We start from the raw sequence: 14461 nt of genomic DNA on the forward strand, positions 1-14461 counted from the left end.
GGTTCCCCAGTAGGTAGGTCTGACTCCCCAGTAGGTAATTCTGGCTCCCTATTAGGTAGGCCTTGCTCCCAGTAGGTAGGTCTGGTTCCCCAGTAGGTAGGCCTGGCTCCCCAGTAGGTAGGTCCGGCTCCCCAGTAGGTAGGTCTGGATCCCCAGTAAGTAGGCCTGGCTCCCCAGTAGGTAGGTCCGGCTCCCCAGTAGGTAGGCCTGGATCCCCAGTAGGTAGGTCCGGCTACCCAGTAGGTAGGTCCGGCTCCCCAGTAGGTACGCCTGGATCCCCAGTAGGTAGGTCCGGCTCCCCAGTAGGTAGGTCTGGATCCCCAGTAGGTAGGCCTGGCTCCCCAGTAGGTAGGTCTGGTTCCCCAGTAGGTAGGTCTGACTCCCCAGTAGGTAAGTCTGGCTCCCCAGTAGGTAGGTCTGGCTCCCAGTAGGTAGGTTTGGTTCCCCAGTAGGTAGGCCTGGCTCCCCAGTAGGTAGGTCTGACTCCCCAGTAGGTAAGTCTGGCTCCCCAGTAGGTAGGCCTTGCTCCCAGTAGGTAGGTCCGGCTCCCCAGTAGGTAGGTCTGGATCCCCAGTAGGTATGCCTGGCTCCCCAGTAGGTAGGTCCGGCTCCCCAGTAGGTAGGTCTGGATCCCCAGTAGGTAGGTCTGACTCCCCAGTAGGTAGGTCTGGTTCCCCAGTAGTTAACCCTAACCCCCCAGTAGGTAGGTCTGACTCCACAGTAGGTAGGCCTGGCTCCCCAGTAGATATGTCTGTTTCCCCAGTAGGTAGCCCTGACCCCCCAGTAGGTAAGTCTGGCTCCCCAGTAGGTAAGTCTGGCTCCTCAGTAGGTAGGTCTGACTCCCAGTAGGTAGGTCTGACTCCCAGTAGGTAGGTCTGACTCCCAGTAGGTAGGTCTGACTCCCAGTAGGTAGGTCTTACTCCTAATAGGTAGATCTGACTCCCAGTAGGTAGGTCCGGCTCCCCAGTAGGTAGGTCTGGATCCCCAGTAGGTAGGTCCGGCTCCCCAGTAGGTAGGTCTGGATCCCCAGTAAGTAGGCCTGGCTCCCCAGTAGGTAAGTCCGGCTCCCCAGTAGGTAGGCCTGGATCCCCAGTAGGTAGGTCTGACTCCCCAGTAGGTAAGTCTGGCTCCCCAGTAGGTAGGCCTTGCTCCCAGTAGGTAGGTCCGGCTCCCCAGTAGGTAGGTCTGGATCCCCAGTAGGTATGCCTGGCTCCCCAGTAGGTAGGTCCGGCTCCCCAGTAGGTAGGTCTGGATCCCCAGTAGGTAGGTCTGACTCCCCAGTAGGTAGGTCTGGTTCCCCAGTAGTTAACCCTAACCCCCCAGTAGGTAGGTCTGACTCCACAGTAGGTAGGCCTGGCTCCCCAGTAGATATGTCTGTTTCCCCAGTAGGTAGCCCTGACCCCCCAGTAGGTAAGTCTGGCTCCCCAGTAGGTAAGTCTGGCTCCTCAGTAGGTAGGTCTGACTCCCAGTAGGTAGGTCTGACTCCCAGTAGGTAGGTCTGACTCCCAGTAGGTAGGTCTGACTCCCAGTAGGTAGGTCTTACTCCTAATAGGTAGATCTGACTCCCAGTAGGTAGGTCCGGCTCCCCAGTAGGTAGGTCTGGATCCCCAGTAGGTAGGTCCGGCTCCCAGTAGGTAGGTCTGGATCCCCAGTAAGTAGGCCCGGCTCCCCAGTAAGTAGGCCTGGCTCCCCAGTAGGTATGTCCGGCTCCCCAGTAGGTAGGCCTGGATCCCCAGTAGGTAGGTCTGACTCCCCAGTAGTTAAGTCTGGTTCCCCAGTAGGTAGGCCTGGCTCCCCAGTAGGTAGGTCTGACTCCCCAGTAGGTAGGTCTGGCTCCCAGTAGGTAGGTCTGGTTCCCCAGTAGGTAGGTCTGACTCCTCAGTAGGTAGGCCTTGCTCCCAGTAGGTAGGTCTGGTTCCCCAGTAGGTGGGCCTGGCTCCCCAGTAGGTAAGTCCGGCTCCCCAGTAGGTAGGTCTGGATCCCCAGTAGGTAGGCCTGGCTCCCCAGTAGGTAGGTCCGGCTCCCCAGTAGGTAGGTCTGGATCCCCAGTAGGTAGGTCTGACTCCCCAGTAGGTAGGTCTGGTTCCCCAGTAGTTAGCCCTAACCCCCCAGTAGGTAGGTCTGACTCCCCAGTAGGTAGGCCTGGCTCCCCAGTAGGTAGGACTTTCTCCCCAGTAGGTAGGACCTGGCTCCCCAGTAGGTAGGACCTGGCTCCCCAGTAGGTAGGACCTGGCTCCCCAGTAGGTAGGACCTGGCTCCCCAGTAGGTAGGACCTGGCTCCCCAGTAGGTAGGACCTGGCTCCCCAGTAGGTAGGACCTGGCTCCCCAGTAGGTAGGACCTGGCACCCCAGTAGGTAGGTCTGACTCCCCAGTAGGTAAGTCTGACTCCCCAGTAGGTAGGTCTGACTCCCTGTAGGTAGGTCTGACTGCCAGTAGGTAGGTCTGACTCCCAGTAGGTAGGTCTGACTCCCAGTAGGTAGGTCTGACTCCCAGTAGGTAGGTCCGGCTCCCCAGCAGGTAGGTCTGGATCCCCAGTAGGTAGGTCCGGCTCCCCAGTAGGTAGGTCCGGCTCCCCAGTAGGTAAGTCCGGCTCCCCAGTAGGTAGGCCTGGATCCCCAGTAGGTAGGTCTGACTCCCCAGTAGGTAAGTCTGGCTCCCCAGTAGGTAGGCCTTGCTCCCAGTAGGTAGGTCTGGTTCCCCAGTAGGTAGGTCTGACTCCCCAGTAGGTAAGTCTGGCTCCCTATTAGGTAGGCCTTGCTCCCAGTAGGTAGGTCTGGTTCCCCAGTAGGTAGGCCTGGCTCCCCAGTAGGTAGGTCCGGCTCCCCAGTAGGTAGGTCTGGATCCCCAGTAAGTAGGCCTGGCTCCCCAGTAGGTAAGTCCGGCTCCCCAGTAGGTAGGCCTGGATCCCCAGTAGGTAGGTCCGGCTCCCCAGTAGGTAAGTCCGGCTCCCCAGTAGGTATGCCTGGATCCCCAGTAGGTAGGTCCGGCTCCCCAGTAGGTAGGTCTGGATCCCCAGTAGGTAGGCTTGGCTCCCCAGTAGGTAGGTCTGGTTCCCCAGTAGGTAGGTCTGACTCCCCAGTAGGTAAGTCTGGCTCCCCAGTAGGTAGGTCTGGCTCCCAGTAGGTAGGTTTGGTTCCCCAGTAGGTAGGCCTGGCTCCCCAGTAGGTAGGTCTGACTCCCCAGTAGGTAGGTCTGACTCCCAGTAGGTAGGTCTGGTTCCCCAATAGGTGGGCCTGGCTCCCCAGTAGGTAGGTCTGGCTCCCCAGTAGGTAGGTCTGGATCCCCAGTAGGTAGGCCTGGCTCCCCAGTAGGTAGGTCCGGCTCCCCAGTAGGTAGGTCTGGATCCCCAGTAGGTAGGCCTTGCTCCCAGTAGGTAGGTCTGGTTCCCCAGTAGGTAAGTCTGGCTCCCCAGTAGGTAAGTCTGGCTCCCCAGTAGGTAGGTCTGACTCCCTGTAGGTAGGTCTGACTGCCAGTAGGTAGGTCTGACTCCCAGTAGGTAGGTCTGACTCCCAGTAGGTAGGTCTGACTCCCAGTAGGTAGGTCCGGCTCCCCAGTAGGTAGGTCTGGATCCCCAGTAGGTAAGTCTGGCTCCCCAGTAGGTAAGTCTGGCTCCCCAGTAGGTAAGTCTGGCTCCCCAGTAGGAAGGTCTGGCTCCCCAGTAGGTTAAGTCTGGCTCCCCAGTAGGTAAGTCTGGCTCCCCAGTAGGTAGGTCTGACTCCCTGTAGGTAGGTCTGACTGCCAGTAGGTAGGTCTGACTCCCAGTAGGTAGGTCTGACTCCCAGTAGGTAGGTCCGGCTTCCCAGCAGGTAGGTCTGGATCCCCAGTAGGTAGGTCCGGCTCCCCAGTAGGTAAGTCCGGCTCCCCAGTAGGTAGGCCTGGATCCCCAGTAGGTAGGTCTGACTCCCCAGTAGGTAAGTCTGGCTCCCCAGTAGGTAGGCCTTGCTCCCAGTAGGTAGGTCTGGTTCCCCAGTAGGTAGGTCTGACTCCCCAGTAGGTAATTCTGGCTCCCTATTAGGTAGGCCTTGCTCCCAGTAGGTAGGTCTGGTTCCCCAGTAGGTAGGCCTGGCTCCCCAGTAGGTAGGTCCGGCTCCCCAGTAGGTAGGTCTGGATCCCCAGTAAGTAGGCCTGGCTCCCCAGTAGGTAGGTCCGGCTCCCCAGTAGGTAGGCCTGGATCCCCAGTAGGTAGGTCCGGCTACCCAGTAGGTAAGTCCGGCTCCCCAGTAGGTACGCCTGGATCCCCAGTAGGTAGGTCCGGCTCCCCAGTAGGTAGGTCTGGATCCCCAGTAGGTAGGCCTGGCTCCCCAGTAGGTAGGTCTGGTTCCCCAGTAGGTAGGTCTGACTCCCCAGTAGGTAAGTCTGGCTCCCCAGTAGGTAGGTCTGGCTCCCAGTAGGTAGGTTTGGTTCCCCAGTAGGTAGGCCTGGCTCCCCAGTAGGTAGGTCTGAATCCCCAGTAGGTAAGTCAGGCTCCCCAGTAGGTAGGCCTTGCTCCCAGTAGGTAGGTCCGGCTCCCCAGTAGGTAGGTCTGGATCCCCAGTAGGTATGCCTGGCTCCCCAGTAGGTAGGTCCGGCTCCCCAGTAGGTAGGTCTGGATCCCCAGTAGGTAGGCCTGGCTCCCCAGTAGATATGTCTGTTTCCCCAGTAGGTAGCCCTGACCCCCCAGTAGGTAAGTCTTGCTCCCCAGTAGGTAAGTCTGGCTCCTCAGTAGGTAGGTCTGACTCCCAGTAGGTAGGTCTGACTCCCAGTAGGTAGGTCTGACTCCCAGTAGGTAGGTCTGACTCCCAGTAGGTAGGTCTGACTCCTAATAGGTAGATCTGACTCCCAGTAGGTAGGTCCGGCTCCCCAGTAGGTAGGTCTGGATCCCCAGTAGGTAGGTCCGGCTCCCCAGTAGGTAGGTCTGGATCCCCAGTAGGTAGGTCTGACTCCCCAGTAGTTAAGTCTGGTTCCCCAGTAGGTAGGCCTGGCTCCCCAGTAGGTAGGTCTGACTCCCCAGTAGGTAGGTCTGGCTCCCAGTAGGTAGGTCTGGTTCCCCAGTAGGTAGGTCTGACTCCTCAGTAGGTAGGCCTTGCTCCCAGTAGGTAGGTCTGGTTCCCCAGTAGGTGGGCCTGGCTCCCCAGTAGGTAAGTCCGGCTCCCCAGTAGGTAGGTCTGGATCCCCAGTAGGTAGGCCTGGCTCCCCAGTAGGTAGGTCCGGCTCCCCAGTAGGTAGGCCTGGCTCCCCAGTAGGTAGGTCTGGTTCCCCAGTAGGTAGGCCTGGCTCCCCAGTAGGTAGGTCTGGTTCCCCAGTAGGTAGGTCTGACTCCCCAGTAGGTAAGTCTGGCTCCCCAGTAGGTAGGTCTGGCTCCCAGTAGGTAGGTTTGGTTCCCCAGTAGGTAGGCCTGGCTCCCCAGTAGGTAGGTCTGACTCCCCAGTAGGTAGGTCTGACTCCCAGTAGGTAGGCCTGGTTCCCCAATAGGTGGGCCTGGCTCCCCAGTAGGTAGGTCTGGCTCCCCAGTAGGTAGGTCTGGATCCCCAGTAGGTAGGCCTGGCTCCCCAGTAGGTAGGTCCGGCTCCCCAGTAGGTAGGTCTGGATCCCCAGTAGGTAGGTCTGACTCCCCAGTAGGTAGGTCTGGTTCCCCAGAAGTTAACCCTAACCCCCCAGTAGGTAGGTCTGACTCCACAGTAGGTAGGCCTGGCTCCCCAGTAGATATGTCTGTTTCCCCAGTAGGTAGCCCTGACCCCCCAGTAGGTAAGTCTGGCTCCCCAGTAGGTAAGTCTGGCTCCTCAGTAGGTAGGTCTGACTCCCAGTAGGTAGGTCTGACTCCCAGTAGGTAGGTCTGACTCCCAGTAGGTAGGTCTGACTCCCAGTAGGTAGGTCGGACTCCCAGTAGGTAGGTCTGACTCCCCAGTAGGTAAGTCTGGCTCCTCAGTAGGTAGGTCTGACTCCCAGTAGGTAGGTCTGACTCCCAGTAGGTAGGTCTGACTCCCCAGTAGGTAAGTCTGGCTCCCCAGTAGGAAGGTCTGACTCCCAGTAGGTAGGTCGGACTCCCAGTAGGTAGGTCCGGCACCCCAGTAGGTAGGTCTGGATCCCCAGTAGGTAAGTCTGGCTCCCCAGTAGGTAGGCCTTGCTCCCAGTAGGTAGGTCTGGTTCCCCAGTAGGTAGGTCTGACTCCCCAGTAGGTAAGTCTGGCTCCCCAGTAGGTAGGACCTGGCCACCCAGTAGGTAGGTCTGGCTCCCCAGTAGGTAGGCCTGGCTCCCCAGTAGGTAGGACCTGGCTCCCCAGTAGATAGGACCTGGCTCCCCAGTAGATATGACTTGGCTCCCCAGTAGGTAAGTTTGGCTCCCCAGTAGGTAGGTCTGACTCCCCAGTAGGTAGGTCTGTCTTCCCAGTAGGTAGGTCTGACTCCCCAGTAGGTAGCCCTGACCCCCCCCCCCCCCCCCCAGTAGGTAAATCTGGCTCCCCAGTAGGTAGCCCAGACCCCCCCAGTAGGTAGGTCTGACTCCCCAGTAGGTAGGCCTGGTTCCCCAGTAGGTAGCCCTGGCCCCCCAGTAGGTAAGTCTGGCTCCCCAGTAGGTAAGTCTGGCTCCCCAGTAGGTAGGTCTTTTTCCCCAGTAGGTAGCCCTGACCCCCCAGTAGGTAAGTCTGGCTCCCCAGTAGGTAAGTCTGGCTCCCCAGTAGGAAGGTCTGGCTCCCAGGTAGGTTAAGTCTGGTTCCCCAGTAGGTAAGTCTGGCTCCCCAGTAGGAAGGTCTGGCTCCCCAGTAGGTAGCCCTGAACCCCCAGTAGGTAGGTCTGACTCCCGAGTACGTAGGCCTGGTTCCCCAGTAGTTAGCCCTGACCCCCCAGTAGGTAGGTCTGACTCCCCAGTAGGTAGGCCTGGCTCCCCAGTAGGTAGGTCTTTTTCCCCAGTAGGTAGCCCTGACCCCCCAGTAGGTAAGTCTGGCTCCCCAGTAGGTAAGTCTGGCTCCCCAGTAGGTAAGTCTGGCTCCCCAGTAGGTAAGTCTGGCTCCCCAGTAGGTAAGTCTGGCTCCCAGTAGGTAGGTCTGACTCCCAGTAGGTAGGTCTGACTCCCAGTAGGTAGGTCTGACTCCCAGTAGTTAGGTCTGACTCCCAGTAGGTAGGTCCGGCACCCCAGTAGGTAGGTCTGGATCCCCAGTAGGTAAGTCTGGCTCCCCAGTAGGTAGGTCTGACTCCCAGTAGGTAGGTCTGGATCCCCAGTAGGTAGGTCTGACTCCCCAGTAGGTAAGTCTGGCTCCCCAGTAGGTAGGCCTTGCTCCCAGTAGGTAGGTCTGTTTCCCCAGTAGGTAGGTCTGACTCCCCAGTAGGTAAGTCTGGCTCCCCAGTAGGTAGGTACGGCTCCCCAGTAGGTAGGTCTGGATCCCCAGTAGGTAGGCCTGGCTCCCCAGTAGGTAGGTCTGGTTCCCCAGTAGGTAGGCCTGGCTCCCCAGTAGGTAGGTCTGACTCCCAGTAGGTAGGTCTGGTTCCCCAGTAGGTAGGTCTGACTCCCCAGTAGGTAAGTCTGGCTCCCCAGTAGGTAGGCCTTGCTCCCAGTAGGTAGGTCTGGTTCCCCAGTAGGTAGCCCTGACCCCCCAGTAGGCAGGTGTGCATTTCTCCTTCCATATCTAGCGTCCATGTGGAACTTGTATTCTAAGCAGATATTGCACTGTAAAACATTGTGCAGATAGGACACAACTGTCCTCACACAGGAGCCAAGATAAGGGGGTTTATAGGTCTCTGTTTTAGGAATCTGGAGTGGATCCGTGTCCCAAAATGTACTCTGTTCCTTCCGTACTCCACCACCAGGGTCTGAAGAAGTGCACTATTTATGGAATAGGGTGTAAACTGGGACTATTTTTTTTCTCTCTCCATCTCGTGATATTTGGTGCTTTATGTTCGGCAGTCATTTTCAGATGGTTTTCTATAACGATGTAACTAATCTGGTTCAGGTTGTTTTTACCCTGCCTGCCTTCTGAGATCAGAACTGAGAGATCAGAACTGAGAGATCAGAACTGCTTCATTTATCAGATAAACTGATATATGTACAGTGCCTTGCGAAAGTATTCGGCCCCCTTGAACTTTGCGACCTTTTGCCACATTTCAGGCTTCAAGTTCAAGTTTATGTTCCAAACGGCCAAATTTACACCTTCGTTATATATCTACAGTATATCAGATATATATATATATATATACAGGATATCAGATGTATATATCTACAGTATATCAGATACTTTGGAACATAAACTTTATATTTGACAAATTAGCCTCCTTGGCTAATCTAAAGAAGTACAAGAGCAAACCAGAAACAACAGATAATGAAAAATGGTTTGATAATGATTGCAAAAATGTAAAAAGTAATTCAGAAATCAAAAACACAAAGAACCAGACAACAAAAATATACACCTTCAATATGGGGAAACACTGAAGCAATACAAACACACCCTAAGAACAAAGGAACAGCACATTAGAAATCAGATGGATGGAATTGAATCAAACCACTTCTGGGAGAATTGGAATAAATGAAACAAACCTCATCATGAGGAATTGGCTATCCAAAATGGGGATATGCGGAGAAATCCCTTTGCAAACCTCTACAGCAATATAACAAAGAGCCCAGAACAAAAAGATATACAAGAAAAATGACAAATCCTTGAATCAGCAGTCAAAGACTATCAGAATCCTGTGGATACCCCAATTACAGAAGAATAATTATTGGAAAAACTATGCACTCTCCAACCCAAAAAGGCCTGTGGTGCTGATGGGATTTTAAATGAAATGATCGAATATACAGACCACAAATGTAAATTGGCTATACTCAAACTCTTCAACATTATCCTCACTGCAGGTATTTTCCCCGATATTTGTAACCAGGGATTGATCACACCAATCTATAAAAATGGAGACCACATTTACACCCTCCACACTCTAATTGACAAACAAGTCAACCAAAACAAAGGCAAAATCTACTCGTGTTTTGTAGATTTCAAGAAAGCATTTGATTCAATTTGGCACACAGGTCTTTTTTATAAACTAATAGAAAGTGGTATTGGAGGGAAAACATTTATTTATTTTTTTTACCTTTATTTAACTAGGCAAGTCAGTTAAGAATAAATTTTTATTTTCAATGACGGCCTAGGAACAGTGGGTTAACTGCCTGTTCAGGGTCAGAACGACAGATTTGTACCTTATCAGCTCAGGGATTTGAACTTGCAACCTTCCGGTTACTAGTCCAACGCTCTAAACACTAGGCTACCCTGCCGCCCTGATGTTATTAAATCAATGTACATTAAAAACAAATTTGTGGTTAAAATTGGTAACAAGCAAACAGACTTCTTCTCTCAGGGACGGGGAGTGAAACAGGGCTGCCCAATAAGTTCAACACTATTTAACATCTACATTAATGAATTAACAACAAGCCAACAGACTTCTTCTCTCAGGGACGGGGAGTGAAACAGGGCTGTCCAATAAGTCCAACACTATTTAAAATCTACATTAATGAATTAACAACAAGCCAACAGACTTCTTCTCTCAGGGACGGGGAGAGAAACAGGGCTGCTCAATAAGTCCAACACTATTTAACATCTACATTAATGAATTGGCAAAAACATTAGAAGAATCGGCACCACCTGGTATCACCCTACACAACACTGAAATCAAGTGTCTGCTGTAGACAGATTACCTGGTGCTGCTGTCTCCCACTAAAGAGGGGTTACAGCAGCACCTAGATCGTCTTCACAGGTTCTGTCAGACCTGGGCTCTGACCGTTAACCACAGGTTCTACCAGACCTGGGCTCACCTGGGCTCTGATCGTTAATCATAGGTTCTGTCAGACCTGGGCTCTGACCGTTAATCAGACCTGGGCTCTGACCGTTAATCACAGGTTCTGTCAGACCTGGACACACCAAAAACTACACATATTTAGGACTAAATATCAGCAACAAAGATAGCTTTCACATGGCTGTGAATGAGCTGAGAGACAAAGCAAGAAGAGCATTCTATGCCATTAAAAGGAACATTAGAATCTAAATTCCAATTAGAATCTGGCTCAAAATGGTCCAATCAGTTCTAGAACCAGTTGCTCTATATGGCAGTGAAGTACGGGATCCACTCTCTAACAATGAATTTACCAAATGGGACAAACATCCAAAGCATGCAGAGTTTTGCAAGACCGTATTGCAAGTGCAAAGAAAAACTCCAAATAAGGCATGTAGAGCAGAATGGGGCCAATACCCCCTCCTCATTTGAATAGAAAAAAGAGCCATCACATTTTACAACCATCTAAAAACAAGTGACCCCAAAACATTCCATCACACAGCTCTACAATGTCAAGAGATGAAACAAGAGAAGAGTCAGCTGGTTCTGAGGCTCAGTTCACTAACCCAAACCAACCCTATAGAGCCTCAGGGCAGCACTCAGCCAGCTGGTTCTGAGGATCAGTTCACTAACCCAAACCAACCCCATAGAGCCTCAGGACAGCAGTCAGCCAGCTGGTTCTGAGGCTCAGTTCACCAACCCAAACCAACCTCATAGAGCCTCAGGACAGCAGTCAGCCAGCTGGTTCTGAGGCTCAGTTCACCAACCCAAACCAACCCCATAGAGCCTCAGGACAGGACTCAGCCAGCTGGTTCTGAGGCTCAGTTCACTAACCCAAACCAACCCCATAGAGCCTCAGGACAGCACTCAGAAAATCTGGCCCAACCAAATCATCACAAAACAAAAATAAAAATATATCACCTATTGGAAAGACACCACAAAAAATCAAAGTAAACTTTAATGCTATTTGTCTCTGAACAGACAGTACATGGTGGCAAACTATCTGACCGCTGTGACTGATAGAAAACTGAGGAAAACACTGACTAGGTAAAGACTCAGTGAGCGCAGTCTGGCTATAGAGACCGGTCGTCACAGACAAACCTGGCTTCCCAGAGAGGACAGTCTGGCTATTGAGACTGGTCGTCACAGACAAACCTGGCTGCCCAGAGAGGACAGTCTGGATATTGAGACTGGTCGTCACAGACAAACCTGGCTTCCCAGAGAGGACAGTCTGGCTATTGAGACTGGTCGTCACAGACAAACCTGGCTGCCCAGAGAGGACAGTCTGGCTATAGAGACCGGTCGTCACAGACAAACCTGGCTGCCCAGAGAGGACAGTCTGGATATTGAGACTGGTCGTCACAGACAAACCTGGCTGCCCAGAGAGGACAGTCTGGCTATTGAGACTGGTCGTCACAGACAAACCTGGCTGCCCAGAGAGGACAGTCTGGCTATTGAGACCGGTCGTCACAGACGAACCTGGCTGCCCAGAGAGGACAGTCTGGCTATAGAGACTGGTCATCACAGACAAACCTGGCTGCCCAGAGAGGACAGTCTGGCTATTGAGACCGGTCGTCACAGACAAACCTGGCTGCCCAGAGAGGACAGTCTGGCTATAGAGACTGGTCGTCACAGACAAACCTGGCTTCCCAGAGAGGACAGTCTGGCTATAGAGACTGGTCGTCACAGACAAACCTGGCTGCCCAGAGAGGACAGTCTGGCTATAGAGACCGGTCGTCACAGACAAACCTGGCTGCCCAGAGAGGACAGTCTGGCTATTGAGACTGGTCGTCACAGACAAACCTGGCTGCCCAGAGAGGACAGTCTGGCTATTGAGACTGGTCGTCACAGACAAACCTGGCTGCCCAGAGAGGGCAGTCTGGCTATTGAGACTGGTCGTCACAGACAAACCTGACTGCCCAGAGAGGACAGTCTGGCTATTGAGACTGGTCGTCACAGACAAACCTGGCTGCCCAGAGAAGACAGTCTGGCTATTGAGACCGGTCGTCACAGACGAACCTGGCTGCCCAGAGAGGACAGTCTGGCTATAGAGACTGGTCATCACAGACAAACCTGGCTGCCCAGAGAGGACAGTCTGGCTATTGAGACCGGTTGTCACAGACAAACCTGGCTGCCCAGAGAGGACAGTCTGGCTATTGAGACTGGTCGTCACAGACAAACCTGGCTGCCCAGAGAAGACAGTCTGGCTATTGAGACTGGTCGTCACAGACAAACCTGGCTGCCCAGAGAAGACAGTCTGGCTATTGAGACCGGTCGTCACAGACGAACCTGGCTGCCCAGAGAGGACAGTCTGGCTATTGAGACCGGTTGTCACAGACAAACCTGGCTGCCCAGAGAGGACAGTCTGGCTATAGAGACCGGTCGTCACAGACAAACCTGGCTGCCCAGAGAGGACAGGCTGTGCTCACTTTGCTCCAGGGGTAGAGGTAGAGACAGAGCTGCATTTCCTATTGCACTGCGACATACGATAATATTTATTTCCCAAAAATATAATTCAATACAAAGAATTTAAAATTATAAAAGATGAAGAAAAAAAATCTAATGTTTATTGGGTGAAAAGCCATAATGTTCAGTTTTGGCAGCCAAATATGTGTCCTCCTGCCACAACCTGAGGGACAGCCAGTGAAAACACAGAGAGAGACAGAGAAACAGAGAAACAGAGACAGAGAAACAGAGACACAGAGAAACAGAGACAGAGACACAGACACACAGAGACAGACACAGAGACAGAGACACAGAGACAGATAAACAGAGACACAGAGACAGAGACACAGAGACACAGACACAGAGACAGAGACAGAGAAACAGAGACACAGAGACACAGAGACACAGACACAGACACAGACACAGACACAGAGACACAGAGAGACAGAAACAGAGAGACAGAGACACAGAGACACAGACACAGATGACACAGAGACAGAGACACAGAGAGAGACAGAGAGACACAGAGACAGAGACACAGACACAGAGAGAGACAGAGACACATAGATACAGAGACAGACACAGAGACAGATACACAGATACACATAGACAGAGACATAGAGACACAGACAGAGACAGAGACACAGAGAGAGACAGAGACAGAGAGACACAGAGACAGAGACACAGACACAGAGAGAGACAGAGACACATAGATACAGAGACAGACACAGAGACAGAGACACAGAGACACAGAGACACAGAGACAGAGGCATAGAGACAGAGACAGAGACACAGAGACACATAGACAGAGACACAGACACAGAGACAGAGACACATAGACAGAGACACAGAGACAGAGACACACAGAGAGAGACACAGAGAGAGAGACAGAGACACAGAGACAGACACAGACACAGAGACACAGAGACAGAGAAACAGTGACACAGAGACAGAGACACAGAGACAGAGACACAGACAGAGACACAGAATCACAGAGACAGCGAGACAGAGACACAGAGAGACAGAGACACAGAGACACAGAGACACAGACACAGATGACACAGAGACAGAGACACAGAGACAGAGACACAGAGAGAGAGACAGAGACACAGACACAGATAGAGACAGAGACACAGACACAGAGTCAGAGACACATAGACACAGAGACAGACACACAGAGACACATAGACAGAGACAGAGAAGCAGAGACACAGACACAGAGACAGAGACACAGACAGAGACACAGAGACACAGAGACACAGACACAGACACAGAGAGAGACAGAGACACATAGATACAGAGACAGACACAGAGACAGAGACACAGAGACACAGAGACACATAGACAGAGGCATAGAGACAGAGACAGAGACACAGAGACACATAGACAGAGACACAGACACAGGGACAGAGACACATAGACAGAGACACAGAGACAGAGACACACAGAGAGAGACACAGAGACAGAGACAGAGACAGAGACACAGAGACAGACACAGAGACACAGAGACAGAGAAACAGTGACACACAGAGACAGAGACACAGAGACAGAGAGACAGAGACACAGACAGAGACACAGAATCACAGAGACAGCGAGACAGAGACACTGTTGTAACTTTAATGTGTTACAGAGTTAATGTTTAAGTTTATTCTTTGAGCTGTATCTAAAGATATTTCTTTAGATTTATTTGCATATGTAATTGTATTGGGTTGTGTTGAATTACGCTTTTTGACTGCAAGTCCCAGAATGCCTTACGAGAGGAATGAGTGATAACGCGCCAATTATGTGCAGGTGCTAGTGTTTTTTGTGGCTGACTTTCCAACAGCATCTTACCTGCATTGCTCTGTACCAAAACAATTGTTGTTAAATGTAACGTAAACAAGTATTCTTACTAAAATAAGCTTTCGTATCAAACCCGACGTCCCGAGTCATTACTAAGAAGTTAGTTAATCTAAAAGTTGGTGCCGAAACCCGGGATATGAGCTGCGACGAAGAAGTGGCTGAAATGGCTGAGGAGGAACGTCGGCATGAAGCAGAAAGAATGAGACGAAAGCGGGGTACCATTCGAGGCGCAACAACACGGATTTTGAATCAGATTGACGTGGAAATATCCCAGTCAAATCCGGATACCGATCACTTGAGTACATTGTTGGAATTGCTATCCGCTAAGGAGGACTGTTTGTTTGAGCTCGATCTTGGAATTGAACAGTTAACGCCATTGGACGGATTGG

Source organism: Oncorhynchus mykiss, chromosome 18 (assembly GCF_057628025.1).
Source record: "Oncorhynchus mykiss isolate SJ-2025 chromosome 18, ASM5762802v1, whole genome shotgun sequence".
Classification (NCBI taxonomy): Eukaryota; Metazoa; Chordata; class Actinopteri; order Salmoniformes; family Salmonidae; genus Oncorhynchus; species Oncorhynchus mykiss.